Source organism: Maniola hyperantus, chromosome 16, assembly GCF_902806685.2.
Source record: "Maniola hyperantus chromosome 16, iAphHyp1.2, whole genome shotgun sequence".
In the NCBI taxonomy this organism is placed as follows: domain Eukaryota; kingdom Metazoa; phylum Arthropoda; class Insecta; order Lepidoptera; family Nymphalidae; genus Maniola; species Maniola hyperantus.
Window position 1 is genome coordinate 7,860,646 of NC_048551.1, and position 22,450 is coordinate 7,883,095.

The 22,450-nt window shown below is 35.3% G+C and overlaps 1 protein-coding gene across 3 annotated transcripts in view; it reads right to left on the reverse strand.

Moving 5' to 3' along the window:
- The window catches only part of LOC117989611 (semaphorin-2A-like), a 420,606-nt gene that overhangs the window by 261,544 nt on the left and 136,612 nt on the right, over window positions 1-22,450 (reverse strand). For 2 of the 3 annotated variants that reach the window (XM_069503902.1, XM_069503903.1), the window contains one exon: window positions 6,616-6,651. The exons of the other annotated variant lie outside the window; for it this stretch is intronic. The gene's annotated coding sequence lies outside the window, so the exon portion shown is untranslated. The remainder of the gene's footprint in view (window positions 1-6,615; window positions 6,652-22,450) is intronic. 3 annotated transcript variants of the gene reach the window in all.

The following is a 22,450-nucleotide window of genomic DNA, read 5'->3' on the forward strand; positions in this document are numbered from 1 at the left end:
TTCACTAATGCATTGTGGCGCATTGGTATTCAGCATACAGCCCTGCTCCGATTCGATTGGCGATGAGCCGGTTATTAAATCAGTTGGATAAACACCACACACCTGTGCTTCTAGATTTGCATACGAACACACGAACACAATAGTTATATGGCTATGCCTAATATTGCAGTTAAGTTTGTTATCAGCGTCTTTGATTACCTGTAGGAATATGGCAGGCTTGTCAAAAAGGCATCCAGCGGCCTGCATCATCATTATCATGATCAACTCATCGCCGGTTCACTACAGAGCACGGGTCTCCTCTCAGAGTGAGAAGGGTTTAGCCATAGTCTACCACGCTGGCCATGTGCGGATTGGTAGACTTCACACACCTTTGAGAACATTATGGAGAACTCTCAGGTATGCAGGTTTCTTCACAATGTTTTCCTTCACCGGTCATCAAGGTACCTACATATTATTCCCTAATTAGTTTTGTGTTTCTTGAAACACAATCAACCAACTGAGGATATCAGCTTAATTAATTATTATATTAGCATAAATCAGTAATGCAGCTGCGTCATCCCATTGACTGAATTGAGGCAACTCAATTACACGAAATCGAACTATTAACTTGTGATATATGTACAAACCCATGCCATTTATGCCTCGATTACTTGATTGTCTTTATCGGATTCTAGTTAAGATAATCCCTCAGCCCTACATATATTATAATGTATCGAGTTATGGTTTAATCAGCAACCGCTTCAACGTTTGATTGTGTATAACCACCACTTCCCGCAGTGTTATCGAGAATTCCTGATAGGTAACTACAGTGTAATCAAAGACTTGTGTTTGCACATCACACTGGTTTGTAGCAAGCAGGCTGATGAATATTTCTATCACAGAAGAGACCTACAAGAGACCTATGTTCAGCGGTGGACGTCTATCGGTTGATGATGATGATGATGTACTTTTTATTTTTTCTTTCATCTCTTATTTAACGTAATTTCTAAAAATCCTAAAAAATCTTTTTCTTAAGTTATAACCGGAACCTCAAATATCAATTTTCATAGACATAACTTGAAAATGACGAATTTTTGTACTTGCATCCCTTATCTTAGGGGTGAATTTTTTTAAAGTTCTTTCTTAGTAAGCACCTACGCTATAAAAGGAACCCACTTTCAAAATTTCAAGTTTCTAACCTCAGCGTTTTAGGATGTTCGTTGATAGACCAGCGGTCGATAGTCAGTCAGTCAGGACAAGTCCTTTTATATTTATAAGTTATATTTTACCATAAAGCCTTATCTAATTACGATACAAATTATGCCCACGTGAAATGGTGCCAAGAATTCCGCGCTGGACAGCCAGGTCGACCCGTTGCACAAAAAATGATCATGAATGAATGTCACCAGATGAGGCGGAGGTATTAGACGCGGTGAAATGTCTCGTAATTTTTTAGCACTAAGACTCCAGGGTCTTCACGGCAAACGGAACAAAAATATAACTCTGGATAAGAGAGGCTTGCGACGCTTACCGTTTGCAGCTATTTCTGCTGCGGCTCCCGGTCTTGATGCTGTCTCCCTGATATGACACGGGGCCAAAAATGTGTCAACGCAGGTTGCATCCCACATTAGCGCCCGTTCCCGTTCCCAGGGAACCAGCGTCAATCCATCAGGTCTCTTGCCATCATCCCGACTAATCCCTGCCGGCTCAATGAGCGCAGGAACCTCTATGGTGGCAAGAGCCCTTTTGACCATACTATGTGTCAAGTTGTTGATTTCATCAGAAACTTTGACCACATTGTTAGTTCTTACAATGTTATCGAGATTTTTTATTATGAAGGCTATAGTAGGATTTAATTATTAGTTATAATAAAATAAATGAATATCGTAACTTTATTGATCGGAAAGGCATTCCGAACCAGTGGTAGATGCATCCGACTATTCGTAAGTACTTGTAAAAGTTTATGCGAATAAAAAAGATTTATTTTTTTATTTTTATTAAAATAAACAAAAAATTCATTGAAATTTTAAAATTCAATTGAATTCTCTAAATTAACATGACTAACCTGATAGTAGTCTATAATATTAACTCATAATATACCTAATACATTATGTATTAAGACGTACCGTTTATCCCTCAATCACTTAATTGTCCTCATTAGATACCTACCTACTATTAAGTAATTTCCTCAACCGTGTACTTAATAGATATTCATAATTATATTGTTATGGTCATTATGGTTTAATTAAAAACTACTCCAATTTTCTACTTTGAATTTATTGATCTTGAATTTTAAAAGACTTCAATCAGAGTTGGCTTTAAACTATTTTAAGCTGATGTTAAATTAAAAAAATTCTTAATAGATTTCAAGTGTCGTTCAAGGTATATTTTACTTATAAGTAATTAGCTTATGCTCGCGACTTTGTCCGCGTGGACAACACAAATTTCAAAACCCTATTTCACCCCCTTAGGGGTTGTATTTTCAAAAATCCTTTCTTAGCGGATGCCTACGTCATAATAGCAATCTGCATGCCAAATTGCAGCCCGATCCGTCCAATAGTTTGAGCTGAGGGTTGATAGATCAGTCAGTCAGTCAGTCAGTTACCTTTTCCTTTCATATATTTAGATAATAAAAAGGAGCACACCCAGGTTCATTTCAACGTAATATCCTACCTACCCTAGAGTCCTTTTTTTACGTTTTTATGAGGAAAGTTATTAAAACTTGCTAATTATTTAGTGGCTTAATCTTCACCAACGAAAGAGGATATAAAATGTTTTCGCGTCGTTAAAGTAAGTAATTAAACAGGATTTGTTAGTTATGTAAGCTCAAGTTTCGTTTTATGTACTTTTTATTACAGTTTAGACAATTTTGTTTAATTATAAGAGACTCCATTTAGTTCAATATAAAATACTACCGACCCGCTCCATATAGCTAGCAGTCAGTCAGTCAGTCAGTCAGTCACCTTTTCTTTTTATATATTTAGGCATACAAACACTATTAGATACTTGGTTGATCTTTCGATAGAGCTTGACTTGTAAAAATTTGGATTTTCCGGTATTAGTCAGGATATTAATGTTAGATAGGTACGTAAGTAGGGCCACACAAAGGGTTACATTTTACTCTCATTGGGAAAAAACTTTCTTACTTTTAGGTATTGTAGATAATATGACGCGATATCGATTGTAAGCAATGAAGAGGCGTAGCTGCCTGAGAAGTGAGTAATATAATAACATGTACAATTTAAAAACAAATTTATCGAGCCTGTATAATATTAATTGACTAAGAGCCAACGCGTGTCAGACCTTCTTTATTTTATAAAGGCTGAAAGTTTCTCTACAGATGTTTGTTTGGTTATAGTGTTGGAGACATTATACGCAGATAAACTTTCAGCTTTAAAGTCGCAGGTTTTACTAAAAAAAATATGGAATGTTTATTGTAAATTACGAAAAAATAATTTCTATACTGAAGCACGCATCGCTTACGCACGCAGCTAAATTACACAACAACCCGAATGGAAAATGAAATGCCTGCTTGCAAACCATTAAGCAATATTTGAATTTACACTCGTCCCTTCAGTGCTCTGGAGCTGCGGAACTCGCTTCCTCAACCCTACGGAATGGTGTAAAATGAGCACGGAAAACTGGTAATTACTCTCGCTTTTGTAGCTTTATAAAGAGGTGGTTACAACAGCTTTGAAAGTACACAAATGTTACGCACTTTTTCTTTGATAAAGCATTTTTTACTTTACTAATCTAGATTTGAAAATATTACATTGTGTGAGAAAAACCGTACAGTGATCCGACGCATTTATGTTTAGGAAAGAGCTGGCATTACTAGATAGAGTTGGCATCGCTGGCCTCGAGGAGTAATGAAAATAGCGTGTGCAGGTGGATGATTCCTCCCGCGTCTCTCCCTCACATCGCTTAACGGTGGCTCTGCCTAGACGTATCCATTGGTCGACTGTAGTGGTCCTTTTAAACTTGTATTTTCAAGATGAATACCCTACTGGGTGTCCTAGTAGAACAGTTATCGTGAAAAAAAGAATTTCAGTGTGCATAGTTTCATATTATTATATGTTTTTCTAGCCGTGTGCCCGATAGGATTTTCCATCGGTGACATCTCGGGAACCACCTACATTTTTAAATGTTAGTTTTGGTGTCTGTTCTCAGAGGCAAGGGATAAAATAAAAAGGGTAAAAATAAGGAATTAAAGTGTGTTAGGATGTTTGTCATTTTTGAAGTTAAAAATATGGAAGTAAGTTTTTTTAATTGACTGTAAGTCATTCAGAATTTAATTAAGTCGATTATTATTTTAATAATTAAGTAATAATCTTTTTCTTTGATAAAGCATTTTTTACTTTACTAATCTAGATTTGAAAATATTACATTGTGTGAGAAAAACCGTACAGTGATCCGACGCATTTATGTTTAGGAAAGAGCTGGCATTACTAGATAGAGTTGGCATCGCTGGCCTCGAGGAGTAATGAAAATAGCGTGTGCAGGTGGATGATTCCTCCCGCGTCTCTCCCTCACATCGCTTAACGGTGGCTCTGCCTAGACGTATCCATTGGTCGACTGTAGTGGTCCTTTTAAACTTGTATTTTCAAGATGAATACCCTACTGGGTGTCCTAGTAGAACAGTTATCGTGAAAAAAAGAATTTCAGTGTGCATAGTTTCATATTATTATATGTTTTTCTAGCCGTGTGCCCGATAGGATTTTCCATCGGTGACATCTCGGGAACCACCTACATTTTTAAATGTTAGTTTTGGTGTCTGTTCTCAGAGGCAAGGGATAAAATAAAAAGGGTAAAAATAAGGAATTAAAGTGTGTTAGGATGTTTGTCATTTTTGAAGTTAAAAATATGGAAGTAAGTTCTTTTAATTGACTGTAAGTCATTCAGAATTTAATTAAGTCGATTATTATTTTAATAATTAAGTAATAATCAATACCAATTATGTATACCCTCATTTGTAAATATTCTATATTTTTTATGTTACATGTACCTACATTGTACAGACTACAGTACGCGGCAGAAAATAATGTACATCGCCCTTTAAGAATGACATTTTGGCATTGTCTCTGTCGTTGAGACCGACAAAATACTGACAGAGACAACGCTCTACAAATCCGCGATCTCCTTCTAAAGGTCGATGTACATTATTTTCTGCCGCGTACTGTATGTATTTGTAAATAATCTAAAATTAAAAACTAAAAATATATTATCATTAGATTATTGTACAACGTATAGTCCGCGACAGGTCGAGATGGCAATCAGGGAGGGAGCGCCTCGAACACCCGCAAAGCCCCCGAGCTAACCCGGTGCGAGCGACCCATCTCGACCTGTCGCGTACTATACCTATGTCTATTGACAATGAACACGCATTGTTAGAAAATTCTATTCCTTTTGTAATGAACAAAACTTTTTCTATCCTCACCTACCTTTGTCATAGAATAACGATTGAAAAAATGCTAAGCTTTTTTAATCAAACACATCGCAATCCGTCAATGGGATACGCTGACTAAAACAAAGCGATAAATTAAGGCAGGAAACGGGAGGCGAACGGCGCTCGTATTGAAAGATTTACTTCCTCTGTTTAATTGCAATAACGGCTAGGCACGTTGGTATCGTATTTTTCTTTTTACACTCCACCTCTTATTGCCTTCGGGCCGTTAAATAAATTTATGACACCCAACAAAGTTCAGCCCACCTCAGCCTTTGCGGCTGAAATTTGGTGGGAATGTGGAAGATAAATAAAAAGCTCAGTCTCAGGTGCGTCGTAGATGGAGCAGGCTAGTTTGATTATAGTCAGAGAGACAGCCGTAAGATATTCCTTGGTTTGTTATTATCCGTATATTTTTTACACTCACGCTCGTTTACAAAATAAATACATACATATTTATTATAGATAGACCAGAACCTCATGAAAAATACGGAAATGAAATTCCAAAGTTAGCAACACTGTACTCTGTGAATATCCTACTCGTATGTATATAATACACTGTGGTGAATATTGTTAGGCACTCAGTGTCATAATGAAAATTATTTGTTTTTTTAAATACATAAATTTCTTGATTATGCCGAAAAGAGATTATTTGTTTTGAGATTCTGGTCTTACTATACCAACAGAGAAGCAAGTAAGTTAGTTAAAGAAACAGTTGAAACTGGTAAACGAGACGTATCGAGAGTTAAATTTTTTCGTTTCGTTTGCAGTAGAGATCCTAGGGAAGTGCTAAAAATACGAGATATATCAATAAGTGGTGATAGTTGGCTCCAAAATATTTCTATTTTATTTGTGTATTGTATTTTTCTTTTTCCCTCTATCTCCCAGTCTATTAGCTCTTGACTCTGGTTAAATGGCTAGGCCGCTCATAAAAGTAAGTTACTTAACGCTCATAGTTTTGGGCTACCTTCCCGTGGACGCAGAATTTCTCTCTAAAAACTTTCTCGGACTCTAGTTTTGTTTCCCATTGTCGTAACGTTAGGGGAATTCGTCATTAAGCAGACTTGATGGACTGGACCCTAAAACTTTGGACATATGCACTCGCAAACTTTTGATGTTAAATCCCCGCAGTAAAAAAGTTTAATTTCAATTACATTTTCTTTACATAAACAAGGGAAAATTCAGAAACTCACATTAGCGCCCGGCTGTTTTAAAACCGCCGATCTAATCTGAAACAAGGAACAAACACGCCTAAATAACAATAAAATTGTAATAAAAACTTTGAGCACGCAACCGAAATTGTATGGGGAAATTGACCAAATTATTATTTACGGGTCGAAATTAAAACAAGGCATTATAAGATATTACTTTTACCCTCATTCGAATAACTCAAATTATGTTAGTTAATACAAGTGAATACGTTTTCTTCTTTATACTCCATGTATAAATACTTACCTACAGAAAATGTGTCATGACTCATGTCAGTACATTGATGACAGTAATTAAGTTGATGCTGAGACTGAAAATTGGCAAAAAATTGTTTTCAAACCTGCTGCGTCCTATGCATTACCGCAAGCTTTATATTTTTTTAAAGACAAGCTGAAAATGAGGTAGAACAAAATAAAAATAGCGCCAAAAGTGTAAATTTCAATACTGCGATGATATTTTTATCACCGCAGTGTGTATCACAAAGTGGTAAAAATTCTTTCATCAGTAGAAAGCTGCATTATTCCTGAGTGACATACGCTATACTAGCTGACCCGCCCCGGCTTCGCTTGGGTGGAATTTATAAAATCGAGGTGGGGGTTGAATTTCCAAAAATCCTAAAACACGTATTTCTTCATTTGTGACCGAAAACCCAAATACCAATTTTCATGCAAATAACATGAAAAATGACGGACTCTCATACAAACTTTCATCCCCCCCTGACGAATTTTCAAAAATAGTGGAATACGTATTTTTTTACACCAATTTTCATCGATTTCGTTCATCAACGAAGTAAAGTAATTTCAACATCATTCGACTTCAAAAATGACGGACTTTCATACAAACTTCCATCCCCATTTACCCCACTTAAGGGTAGAATTTCGAAAAATCCTTTCTTAGTGGATACCTGCTCTTTACAAAGAACGCACCCTCAAAATTTCATGTCTCTAGGTCCAGCAGTTTAGGCTGTGCTTTGATATATAAGTCAGTCAGTCAGTCAGTCAGTACTTTGATTTTACTTTCAAAAAATTAGAGATCCCTACGAAAATTGTAATAACCTAACAGTGCGGAGCCGGGGCGGGTCGATAGTTTTGTATATTATGTCTGTGCCAGTTTCTTATGAAAGCTAAAATATAATTTAATAAAAGCGTTATATCTTTGCCGGGTCACGTAAGGACGCTGGGGGGAAAATTACATTTTGTTTGGCCACGTTCACGGAGGGACATGGGACAACTCAGTTAACGAGTGTTCAGGATTCTTGGTAATTCTTTCATATCTCTCCGTCCGAGATAAGAGAGTTGCGAAATCTTTTAAATCGGTAACTCGCTTTTTGTTTTTTCGATATCGGATGGATATTGAATAAAATATTTCGCTCGTTTTTTGTTAAGAAAAGTTTGAGAAGAATTGGAAATTTATCGTTACATGTTGTCTAGTAAAATAACGTACAAAAACCGGCCAAATGCGAGTCAGGCTCGCGCAACGAGGGTTCCGTACTACAGTCAAATTTTTTCGACATTTTGACAGACAGACAACAAAGTGATCCTATAAGGGTTCCGTTTTTCCTTTTGAGGTACGGAACCCTAAAAATCATGATATTATTGTAATGTTTAGTAATAATCTATTCTAATATTATAAATACGAAAGTGTGCCTGTCTGTCTGCCTATCTGATAGCTTTTCAGTGGGAGTAACCGATTTAGATGAAATTTGGTAAAGAGTTAGCTTACATCCTGGGGACGGACATAGGTTTCTTTTTATTCCGGAAAATAGAATTTTTAAAAACCTAAATCCACGCGGACGAAGTCGTGGGCATCATCTAGTTCTAAATAAAATTAAAATATTTGCATAGAGACTATCCATTCAAGGCATTAAAATAACTAAAGTATTTTTTTAAATATGTGTGGCAAAAATAAGTATATTTTCGTTTATTAATTTTGAAAGGTTGGCTACATTTTCTCCTGCGATAATATTACTTGTTTTTCCCAAATAATTCAATTTTCGTAAGGTGTTATTAGATATTTATAGGTGTGCAATAACAGAATCACTTGTCTTATCAGGGTTCCGTTATGAAATAAACGTCGGCCGATTATTTATGTGCCGGAATAGGGCGAGGATCGGCCGATTGTAACGCCCCAATAGGAGCAGATATTTTCACGGAATTATCATTTGGGAACGATTTGTTTGCTTAACGCCCGATTGCTCTCACCTCGTTCTAGATCGTATCGACAGAGAAAAGGATGCTTTTGATTTTGAAAGCAGAAAACATATTTGTCTATAGATTCATTTTTGTGACATTTTAACTGGACTAGCATTCACCCGCGGCTTCACTCAGCATAAATATTCTCTGTATTCCGTATCCTGTTAGAATTTTGAAAAATCCGGCCTTTTTAGTTTTCCATATTATGAAGAAAACCTCTTTTCAAAATTTCTAGGTCCAAGGGATTGGGCTGAGCGTAGACAGAGTCAAGACTTTAATATAGGTACATTACCTAGTTAGATGGATACATAATATTTATGACTCGTCTACTACGGTAAATATTTATCACGACCCATAGGTAACATAAATGCGAAAGTGTGTTTGTTTGTTGGTTTATTAGTTTATCCTTCAATCATGTCGCAAGGGAGGAACGGGTCAACTTGATATTTTGCATGAGTATACCTAGTTAAAGATCTGGAGCACTTTTTATCCCGAAAATTCAAAGAGTTCCTAAGGGATTTTTAAAAACCTAAATCCATGCAGATGAAGTCGCGACTCGCGGGCATCATCTAAGTAGTAACAATATAATTATGCATATTTTGTATGTACGGGCAAGAATGAAAACTCGATAAGCCAAGTTAGCGGAAGTTTGAGTTCTTATAGATTCAAGCCATTTTCAACCGAGTTTCAACAAACTACTTGGATTAAATTTTATCGGCAACTAATTGCCTACCAATTTTAAAAGAACATTTTATAAAAATAACTAGCTTATGCTTGCGACTTCGTCCGCGTGGACTGCACAAATTTTAAACCCCTATATCCCTTCTCTAAAGTTGATAAAATTCGAGTATCGAAATACTTCAGCGTTCAAAACAAGGCCGTTGCGGTCCAATAGATCGTAATAGCCTTGTTTTAAAGCTCAAGTACGTATAATGTATATCTCAGCCACTACGCCAAGTGGAAACTTTTATAAAATTTTAATCGATCTATTTTTTACTTTAAATAAAGGACCGCTAGGCCCATTTCATTCTGACGATTTGTATTCCGACACTCGAATTATTCTATTAGCGTTTTTTAAATCTCATACTAAGCACAGTTTGATACCCCTTCAGACCAAAGTGATGGAGGCAGACGCGTATTTTGAACAAGAATGTTTTTGAAACTTCATTATTGACTAACAGCAAACTTTTAAAAATATAACAACTGTGTTAAGTAAGTATTTATTTATTTCTACATAGGTATTTTATATAAGTAAAAATACAAAACTTTTAGAGAACACCTTGAGACTTTTCAAAACGAATTAAGTACCTAATTCAGACAGGATCCAAATGTGAAACTAACTTTACGTGTAAACTATTAATTTTTATAATCCTTAATTCGTTTACTTGTTTTTGCGAATAATACCTATAAAATACCTAATGAGAGACAAGTAGGTACGTACGTAGTGTAATTTTTTTATGAGTTGTGAGCTTATATTTTTCTGTAAAGTGTCATCCAAACCTGGGCGACCAAAGCGACTACGAAGCGGGAACGTCAGCTGAGCGGCGGTCGCATCCTTAGATATGTACCTAGTTTCCTACGATGCACGATCCACAACCTTCACGTATAAATTCGCGTTGAGGACTCTCCCGTATCCCGCATTAATGACGCGCAAGTGAGGCTGGAGTTTTTCATCTCACTGTATTAAAATTATGTCTGCATGAAAATAAATTGAATTACATTTAATTAGAATAAAAAAATTAAAATGTCCAGAGATTAGGTAACATTTAAAGCGCTAGTAGTAATTTTTATGTTAACGTTATTGCCATCTCTAAGCTAATCTCGCATAATTTGCAAAGTCATCTATCTCGCCTCGTGAACGCCTGTAGCCGACACAATGCTACAATCAGAGCTTATGCATAAATTTGAATTTTCAATTAAGAATACTTTGAAGAAAATTTTATTAGACATAAAGAGAAACCTTTGGTCTCCGAGACAAAATACGAAGGTATTAAAGAACAAGAAAATACACGGAGTTTCCGAAACTGAAATTCAATATATTTGTCCGTAATAAATTTTTTTACGACGCGTAGGAAACTTATATTCGTGATTTATTAAGAAAGTAGAAATAGTACCGTCATAGTTGAATGCTAGTCATATAAGTATATAGATCAGATAAAATTATTATTGGTCCAATCCATATCCATATCCATACTAATATTATAAATGCGAAAGTGTGTCTGTCTGCTAGCCTTTCGCGGTCCATCCGTTCAACCGATTTTGAATAAATTTTGTACAAAGATAGCTTGCATCTCGGGGAAGGACAAAGGCTACTTTTTATCCCGGAAAATCAAAGAGTTCCCGCTGGATTTTTAAAAACCTAAATCCATGCGGACGAAGTTGCAGTCATCATCTAGTGTTTTAATATATCTATGTCATTTAAATATATATTTTTTACAGATACTACTTGCACGGCACGGGCGACTCCATTATCGTAGCTGTCCAATCCAATGTACACCCCAAAACGGCTGAAAGGCGTTCGCGAGATATCTTAAATGAGTTTCGTTATCTCCAGCAAAAGAAAATGGGATTAATAGTTAACAGAGATCCTTGCAGGCGCTAAATATCTTCGCCATTTAAAATAACACTCTTTTAGTCACGTTTATCTAATAAATTAAGATTTTAAACTTGTTTTTTTGTTCTTACTCTAATCTATATTTATGTCTCAGTTTCGTTATACTAACTCAATTTTTTACTTGATAGTGGTGCACCCCCACAGATAATGGAATCTGTGTGCACCCCCAATATTTCATAGTACCTAAACGAATAGATAGATAGATCTTCTATTGACAAGGGCAGTACTATGCGTAAATCACGCGGGACAAGGACAGCGCTTTATGGAGTACCCATACATTGACGGCGCGGGGGGAGTGAGCGTCGCTTCTTTACATAATAATAGCTAGTTGGTATAGGTATGTAACAAACACGAAGTTTATAAACTTATAAAACCATCGTTTGCACGGAGTGCTCGTATAATGCAGTACTCTACAATGAAGACCGCTAAACCCATATTGAGAAAAATAATCGTAAGCGTCGATCCTAATACAAGACCCCTCAGTTCTGAGGCTTTATGCAAAGGACCTGAGTCCATAAAGCGACCGTAAAGGGCCGTTGTAGAAAGAATGCAAAGTGAGTCATGCCGTAAACTCCGTTGGCCTCTCTTCGGTGTCTTTTACGATAGATTTATATTCATGACACTATCTCTAGCGCGTAAAATTTCGGCCGATGGCGATCCAGAAGCTGGCATATGTAATTTTGTTTGAATAAGTAAAAAGGGGAGGACAAAGGCTATTTGATCTTCCTTTCTGTCTTGGAATAAATAACGTCGCCCGACTATTTATGGGATATTTCATAAATGGATTTCAAAGGATGGGCTTGGAGATTATTGATTGCAGATTTCTTATTTCATTCTTTGGAACGTTTATTAAAAAGTGATGATAACTACTCTTGGGGCTCGATTCAAAACGTACATTACTTGAAACTGAATTGAATTGTATAAGTCAGATTTTGGATGAGGAGCTGAAAATAAGCTGAGAAATAGAAAATAAAAATATTTTATTCAAATAAACTTTTACAAGTAGGTAGGTTTTACCTTGAACCGTCAAATGCATCTGTCACTGGTTCGGAATGGCTTTCTTACCGGAAGGACCAGCAAGAAACTCGGCGGTTGCTCTTTTTAAAGATTCGATTTACAGAGAGATTAAAGAGAAAATAAGTATCCGTGTCAGTAAATGGATTTTGCGCATAGTAAAGGGACTCTTGACAAAACATGTAGTTAGGTACTAGTCAAAGGCGTACTAGATATCTTAAGTAGGTACTTATTTTACGTCATTGTGTAGCAAAGTCATATAGGTAGGTATATAATACCATAATATTTCGCGGTGACTGACGATTTTTATGTAAACTCGTAAATCAATTACTTATAATAAAACTGTAACAGGTCAAATTCTGTACATTGAAGATATTTTGAAAATTTTTTTTCGAGGGCACTCTATAATCGATACTGAACCCAAAACTGTAATTTTTTTCATTTTTGTCTGTCTGTCTGTCTGTCTATCTGTCTGTCTGTCTGTCTGTCTGTCTGTCTGTATCACGGCCGCGCATCACGCTGAAACTACTGAATGGATTCCAATGAAACTTGGTACGATTTGAGGTCCTATGAGGAAGAATATAGGATACTTTTTATCCCGTAATTCAGCATGGTTCCCGTAGGAGAGGGGATGAAAGTTAAAATGTATACCGAGTTGTAATTCATTAACGCGTAGTCCGATTTCATTCATTCTTTTTTTGTTAGAAAGGGGATATTTTAAAAATTGTTCCGTAAATATTTCAAGGTCATTGGTTTTTAACCGACTGTCAAAAAGGAGGTGGTTCTTTTTTCTACATCGATTTTTTCGAGGTTTCTGGACCGATTTGCAATTTTTTTTTAAATCAACAAAAAAAGTTTTCGTGGTGGTCACATAAAAAATTCTGGATTCAACTCCTTAATCTTGATGCTGCAGGGTTACTGCCCGCCTGAGTTATCAAGATTCAGGAAGTGTTCATAGTGAATTCATATTGTAGGTACCAAGCAACGACTTTATTCTCAGACTTCAAGTCTCAACTCCTCAACCCTGATGATGTAGGGTACAGCACTCCTAAACTATAATGTTTCAGGAACTGCGGATGATGCAAAATTATTTTAGGTACCAAGCATAGGTAAGTACTGAAGTCCTAAATCGTGGGGATTTTAGAATTTCTGATAGTGAATTGATATTTTTAAAAAAATTAAAAAATTTGAATTGACTCTTAGGCGGAACGAAGTTCGCAGGGTCAGCTAGTATTATCTATAATTCCAGATGAAAGAATTATATTACTTACTTTACGATATATAATTAAGAAAAAAAAAACATCCAAACGTTTAAGTTTAATGGGTGGTCAAATCAAATATTACGATTTCCATTCCTAATAACATGTATGTACATTTGTACGCTTTCAAAGCAATTTCGGGTTTTTACGAGTGGTCAGTTTGTGCCTTTCTTTATTATTTGAAGCGTATTCGAGTTACGCCTTGTAATAAAATGTCGGCGTTTTGGAGAAATACGCTCTAAAAGAGAAGAAATTAATGTTTGAACATTAACACCTGCGTAGAAGGTTTTATTGGCAATACTCGTGAAATCCTGCTAAGCAGTCAAGTGTTTGTGCTAAAATTTTATCGTTTACTTATCCTAATTTTTTTATTGAATACCAAAGTCTCTTTCAAGCTTTGAATATCTGAATTATGAATTCTGATATCTTCAGTTTACACAGCTTTTGTACATAAGTAGACATAATTATTTATATAGTAGAAAACAATTAATATAGGGCAATATAAGGCGTACAAACAATTTATCAGAAAATTCTGTTCTATGAGTAAAACTACTTGTCTGTATATTTACATAACCATACAAAGACTTGCTCGGTATGGTTATTAAGTGTCAGAGAAAGAAAAAAACAGAGATAATAAATGACAAAAAGTCCAGGGTTACAGTAATTATTTGTAGGAAAGAACAGAGAATCACAAAAAGTCCAGGGTCACAATAATTAGTTGTAGGAAAAAACAGAGAATCACAAAAAGTCCAGAGTCACAATTATTCCTTGTTATGTGACGATATCATGAAAATGAAGACTAATAAATTTTATTAATTACTTCTCACCTCGATATACAAAACCAAATAGCAAATTTCAACAAAATTATCCTAAGTAGACTTATAGACCGTTTGACTTTTAAAAACAGCAAGCAATTCGAAAACGTGGTCGGAAGAAGACATTAATATGTATTTCAATTGTTGGTATTATTAACATAACGTAACATACGAAGCTCTGTTAAAAATACGAACGCCTCAAATAAAGTTTTACCGCCGCGCTAAGTTTTACCAGATATTTTCATTTTTATTTTGTGTGGCAAACTTAATTCTTTTGTTGTGACACGAAATATTCCGAGAAAATGCCAAAAGATTTTTAAGTGCCTATCAGCCGGCCGTACTCAGAGTCGCTAATCGTTACTTAAGATTGAGTTAAAACGAGATAGATTTATGTGAGAGATATAGCTCTCTCTCGTTTTAACTAAACTTAAGTAACGATTAAGCGACTCTGAGTACGGCTGTTAGTATTATAATTTTATAAAGTTTAGGTACCTAAGTATATTTATTTCGAATATTGCAACGGATTTTTCAATCACTTGTGTAATATTTTGAAAATTACAACAAATTATGGCAATATTTTGTAAATTATATTTCTGATGACCACACATTTCCAAACTACGGAATTAAAATTTGCTATTCAACTGTAATGTAAATGAGACCAAACCACAAATCTACACGCTGCAGTTGAAATCTTTGCTAAATTGGTTAACCATTAATTTGGGAATTGTTTCCGATTCTTTAGCATTTTGTTCACGTGCATATTATTATAAATTAAATTATCATATTATTATGATTTCTAATTAGTGGGCGTAGCTGATCACCGGCTCAGTACTGAGAACGTGTCTCCTATAAGAATGACAGTTCGCCACACTGGCCAAGTGCGGATTGGCAGTCTTTATGAAAACATTATGAAAGAATTCTCAGGAAGCCTTAGTTTAAGTCGTGAAGTTTCTTCTCGACTTACAACTTAAGTAGACTCTAATTATTGTATTTTGAATTTCAAAGGCTTGTATTTTGAAGCTACTCTAAAACTTTTTAAATAATAAAATTGTAAACAAAAAACTATAACAGGAGTCAACGTAGATCAATGAATCAATGTCGCTAAAATTAATTTGCAAAACGGCGTATAACATAACATAATGACGAAATCGTATTAAGCAAGTAGGCAACAAAGAGGAATATTTTAATGAAAGTTTCGAGTTCCTCTAATATATTAGACGAGCGTATAAGAGGCGCGGCTCATAATTACTGTAAAAGCGTTAGATCTGTTGAAGGCAGTCGCACCTCAAAGAACACTTACAATAGGTAATGTACTTAACACAGCGGCCTAGCGTGCCGTATTACAACGTGTCACGGAGAATAGGGGAACTTTGGAGAGGCTTTTATAATTAGATATAGTTCGGGGTAGTGTTAGAAAGGTCTCAGTAACTATAGACCCCAAACACTCAAGTCACAATACCTACCAATTGTATTGGAAAAGTGGCGATTTGATTATTTTATTTGTCTCTCTGTATTTTTTGATACATATCCATACCAATATTATAAATATGACAGTGTGTCTTTCCGTCTGCTTATTACCTTTTAAAGACCCATACGTTTAGCTGATTTTATCGAATTCTGTACAGAGATACCTTGTATCCGACGGATATAAACTAGGTAATTTATTTCTTGAAAAATCAAAGATTGCCCATGAAATTTTTGAAAACCTAAATCCACGAGAACGAAGATGCGGGCTAATCTAATAATAGTTTATGTTAGTCATTTTATACTTAGTTTTTATTTTTTTACGACTAATTTTATCTACAACTACTTATAAGTTATTTAATGTACCTCAAAAAAGAAGATAACAATAAATAGGTATATTGTGATTGGCAGATTACAAGGGCGACATGTTCACGTATAAACCAACCTTCAAAAAGAAATTAAATAAAATTATCAATTTTATCCGCTCGGAATTTTAAGAAATAGGTAAATCGACGAATGATTTCTGGAATTCTTCAAAGATATCACAGTATCCTACTATTCCAAAAAGACTCACCTCTAGTAGGTGAGAAACAAGAAAGTGGTCGTATCAAAGTATCGCATTACGAACCCTCCAAAGGGCGATACAAACATACACAGCGAATGACAACTCCGTAGTTCGTGCGCCCTCGGCAAGATAAAATACATTTAGATAAATGGAAGGCGCAACCTTTACTCGGGCACTCTGCGCTAAACGACAGTCTTAATTTTCCCAAAGTAATAATTAAGAGTGAAAGCCCGGGGGCGAACGTTGGAGGAACGGGCGCTAAATTTTTAAATACCCGCTAAGTACTAAGTCCGATACGTTGGAAGTTAATTGTATTAATAAACAAATTTGCATCGTCCTCTTAGACTTAATGAATATTAAATCCCCATTTCAAGAAGTACTTATAACTTGCTTTTTTCACAAACTTTTCTCGGATATTCGAAAAAGCTCTCAAACTTGGGATATAATCTATTTATCGTGGCATAAAAATCTCACGAAGAAGGATTGTAGTAATAAAAAATGAAAGTTCGAAGCCAAACACGAAATTGTGTACTCTGATGTAATAATAATTGAATATACCAATTCTAAAAACTTGATAGGTAGTAAAAGGCTTTGATTCAACGATTTCTATTTTGAACGTCGAATATAAATACAGCCAAAAATTTGTGAATAAAAAAAGTTTAAAATTTAGTAAAATTTTATTAAAAATCAAAGTTTTCAACTAAAGTTTAAAGCCGATTTAAAACTACGCTGTTCGGAAGTTGACGGACAGACATTTTATGTGAAATTGTCCGTTCCTACGAACATAATTATTTATTCAAAGGCGTCGCAAACTTTCCCAAACAACTGTTAGAGTGAGTTTCCACTATGCCGGTCCATCTTTTCATAATGACTCACTCGATGTGTGATTACAAGCATATACAGATATTATAGAAAACTAGCTTATACTCGCGACTTCACGTGGACTAGACAAATTTCAAAACCCTATTTTTCCCCCTCAGGGGTTGAATTTTCAAAAATCCTTTCATAGCGGATGTCTGCCTCATAATAGCTACCTGCATGCCAAATTTCACCCCGATCCATCCAGTAGTTTGAGCTGTGCGTTGATAGATTAGTTAGTCAGTCAGTCAGCTTTTCCTTTAATATAATATATAGATTTCACACATTACAAGTAGGTACGTTGCGTAGTTCCTCTGCGGATTCTAAAATTATACTAGACGTTTAACTCGAAGCATTTTTTCGTCGATTCCTACATTCTATCTAAATATAGTGCCACAAAATTTTCCGTCTTTTTGTCGGTTCGGTAGAATAGATCGGTCTGGCTAAATGGAAACTCGCTTTAATGGTTTTTAAATATTTATCACAGGCCTAATTTCTATACTTTTCCATTTGAGGTAGACACTTTACTGTTCAATAATACCTAAGTAATATATTTGGATATTTTATTTTTATAACGTACATTTTTTTCACAGAAAAACAATTTGAAATGGTTGGATTCAATATCAAATCAAGAACCACTAGTTTTTAAATATTGTATTGTACTGTATCTCTTATCAATTATATAGTAAGAGATTATAATAGATTTATAAGATTTTCAGAGTCATGTTATGTATTATATGTATTAACAGCATGTTATCTGTAGCTCTGAATGAGACTCATAAGCAATAGGCATACTAATAAATTAATAACGTGGTAGTGTCCAACACGCTAGAATCCCGAAGTGCTAATTAAAATATTAATTTTCCAAAGTGCCATTAACTTTCATATTTTGACCCACGGAAAAGGGCCTATTGGAACGGGCTACAGTTATTAATTAAATTTCCCCGTATCTGAGGGCATTTCACGAATTAGCCGGCCAATTTCTTTGAATGCTTTTTCCGCTTGCTTTACCCTAATTAACTTAGAGACGGTCGAGATAGAAAGGTCTCTCTTTTAGCAAAAATCTCGCTGACTGTGATCATAATCATTTCACTTAAATATTTCAAAATTCACCGGCTGAGCGCTCGCAAAATTTAATATTGGACGCTTAATTTTGTGACTACATTAACCGAGTTTCATATTTAGTAAAATGAATAAATTAAATATATTAATTATAATTTAACGAAATTATTTAATGTTTGTGAAATATAAAACTGGACTCTCTCTTTATTAAGCAAATAACTTTCCTCTGATTAAAGTTACGGTCTAGCCTGGTCTGGCCTATTTATGGAACAAATTTTCTTTTTTAATTTGTCAGGTTTACGTTTGCCCTGAAAAAGAAAGATTCATCTTACGCCGTGCTCGGAACTAGTTCACTCTGTCGGAATGGTCCATGTAATAACCAGGTAATAATATTTGTCAATAACTTTGTGACTAAGTAGAGCATGTGCACGGCACGGTCTTAAAGTTCTGATTCGTGACGAATGGTTCAGTAAATGATTCTTGTTTATAAACTCTAGGTGGCCATTCCTCCTAGAGTTTCAATATAAAACTTTTCTATATAATATAAACCTTAAATTACACTTAAAATTTTAAGATTCTATATTTCACATTTTTAGGGTTCCGTACCTCAAAAGGAAAAACGGAACCCTTATAGGATCACTTTGTTGTCTGTCTGTCTGTCTGTCTGTCTGTCTGTCTGTCTGTCTGTTTGGGGAAAAATCTGAAAACCGTGAATTTAGGGTTAGATCACACAAAAAAATTAAATTGCGGTCATGAACTAAAAATTAGTTATTTCAACTTTCGAAGTGAGTGACTATATCAAGTGGTATATCATATGAAAAGTCTTCACCTGTACATTCTAAAACAGATTTTAATTTATTTTTATGCATCATAGTTTTTGAATTATCGTGCTAAATGTCGAAAAAATACGACTGTAGTACGGAATCCTCATTGCGCGAGCCTGACTCGCACTTGGCCGGTTTTTTTAAGTTAAATTCATTAGAATACCCCCTTTGATGCAGTTAATGTGATTGGTACGAGCAACAGAAAGATCTGCAGTAAATAGTCTAACCTTAATACGTGTTGTTAGCTCCCGGGACATTTGTAAAGAGTACCTACTACCCTCTATTGATGGGGGCTATTTATCGCTCGCTACCTCTGGAGTCGTATACATACATAAGTACGTCGACTCTATAAACATTTTCATGAGATTGCTGGGACTCTTTGGGTTCTGGATGATTGTATGTAACAATAATTACCGAAAAGAGATAGAGATAGTATTTGTTTCATTAAGAGGGGCGAATAATATTGTATTTGTTAGACTATTCAGGTATCGGAGTAGCTAATGCTTCACAACTGTAGTACGCGACATATCGAGATGACAATTGGGGAGGGAACGCCCAGCACCCCCGCACAGCCCCCGCGGTAATCCGGTACGGGCGAGCGCGGGTAACGTGCGGGTATATCTCGACTGCTATCTCAAGCTGTGGAGGCTTGCTACGTCGTAGACTCCAAATGCTACGACGTAGATTATTATCTAAATGCTAAAGTGTATTAATTGTTTGGCCTTCAATCACGCTGCTGCATTGGAGCAACGGATTGACCTGATTTTTGCACGGATATAGTTGAAGACCTGGAGAGTGACAATCAAAAATTAAAGAGTTCCCACGGGATTTTTTAAAATCTTCATACACGCGTACGTAGTCGCGGGCATCAGCTAGTATTATGTATACAAATTTGTAAATTATAGTATGTATTCGAAAAAGTCCAAAATGAATTTATATTTCCAAATATTTCGATGTATCAAAACGGTATCATCTAAATTGTGTGACAAATTTGCAATATTAATACGAGGCCTGAACTAAAATTGTTTTCGCTAAATTATGCTATGTGGTAGATTTAGTCGACCAGTTCGATTAATTGTGATTAGTGTTATTCGAAAATAACTATACAATCCACGGTTTAATTAGAACATCGTCCATTAATTAACATTATAAATGCGAAAGTGTTTCTATACGTCTATCTGTGTGCTTTTCACGGCCCATCTGCTTAATTGTTTTGGGTTGAGATGATGAATAAAATAAATATGTATATGTATTTATCTTGAATGTATTTAAGTATCTGAGACAAGAGTTTCCTTTATAATGTAGACAAGAAATAAAGTCAGATTTTTCAAATTCCCACAGGATCAAAAGCCAAAATATGTTCGTTTGTTTGTAGGATTAATGGTTGGTTGGTTTGTCCCTCAATCACGTCGCAATGGAGCAACAGATCGATAAGGTTTTTTGAAGACTAGAAGAGTGACACAGGCTACTTTTATCCCGGAAAGTAATAAAATTCCCACGGGATTTAAGTAATACACGCGAACGAAGATATTTTCACCGAGTGAAGCCGCGGGTGGTCGCGAGTTAGGTAGTAATAACTTGTTGTATACTCAAGTCTCAGAAAAACATAAAACGTTAAACATAAAGTATTATTAGACCAATTATTTTCCATAACCATAAAGTAAAGAAATTGTCATTTCAACTTTTCTGGACACCTGATACTTCCTTAAGTATGAGGATAATCCTGCTAAACTCACGGAAAAGGGGTTTGGAGGTTAATTTTAACGGGTGAAGTTTATAGATTTCGAGCAGGTATTAATATAACGCCAAGAAGTAGCAGTACTTGTCATTACTTAGGTCCTTAAAATCTACCTACTCATGAATAGTACAACAGGATTCATATTATAATATTTTTGCATTGAAGACAGTTTTGCGATCAGTTACCAAGAGACTCTTTCACTCATACTGTAAAGCTCGAAATTCAATAGCTAATTTTTAATCTTGATTTAATAATTATTTTAGTTTAAATAGAAAATTAAAATTATGGTTTTAAAAAGACTGATCTTTATAAAACTATACAAAACTCAGAATAGCAGTCTTCTTATTGTCTGTACACATCACCAAACCATACAAAATCACCACCACCTGTGTAAACCATACTAAACTCAGAATAGCAGTCTTCTTTTTGGCTGTATAGCATGTGCTTGATTCCCCACATCTTAGATACAAAAGTATCGATTGAAACCTAGTCGTTTGTAAAAAATTCGCAAACAAAACATGGTCGTCGAAAGTTCACAAAATAATTATCATCATTTTTGTCAAAATCACAAGTCCAGTTTATGCTACGATATACATTGCTCAAGAACCGTGAACCACGTGGCGTGGTGGAGACAAACTAGTAGGTAAACCCTACATAAACTATCATTCTGACCCTTACTGCCTTTTAAATAAAGGTTATAAAGAAATAGACATATGCGCCTACCCTACTTGAATTAGTTCCACACACATGCCCCACTTTAATAGGCACTGTTGGTATAGTAACGTTGGCCAAGTGCATCGGGGTCTTAATTTGAATTTTGGATACTCTCCCTTGTTTTAATTTACAAAATGTTATGCTAAAGGAGACGTGACGTTTATTAAAACTCCTCGAAAGATATATATTACACCTAATCACAATAACGGCGCATTTTTTATATTTTACCCTAATACAAATTATTATTATGGATGGTCTCATGTAAGAAATTATTATTTTACTAGCTTATGCCTGCGACTTCGTCCACGTGGACTTTACAAATTTCAAACTCCTATTTTATGGGGTTGAGTTTTCAAAAATCCTTACTTAGCGGATGCTTATGTTATAATAGCTATCTGCATGCCAAATTTCAGCCCGATCCGTCCAGTGGTTTGAGCTGTGCGTGGATAAGGTCAATCAGCCAGTCAGTCAGTCTGGCGTGGATTTTTCAAAATCATCGTGGGCTCCCTTTGATAGTCCAAGATTAAAAGTATCCTATGTACTTATGTTTTCAGATTACATAATACATCTCTGTGGCTTTCATCCAGAGTGATAAAGGGTAATACGCAAACAGACACATATAATAAAAAAGTAAGAATAAAAAAGGGATTAATTGACTCAATCCATATTAAACTCTTACTCGAAAGTATTAGAAAAGCGC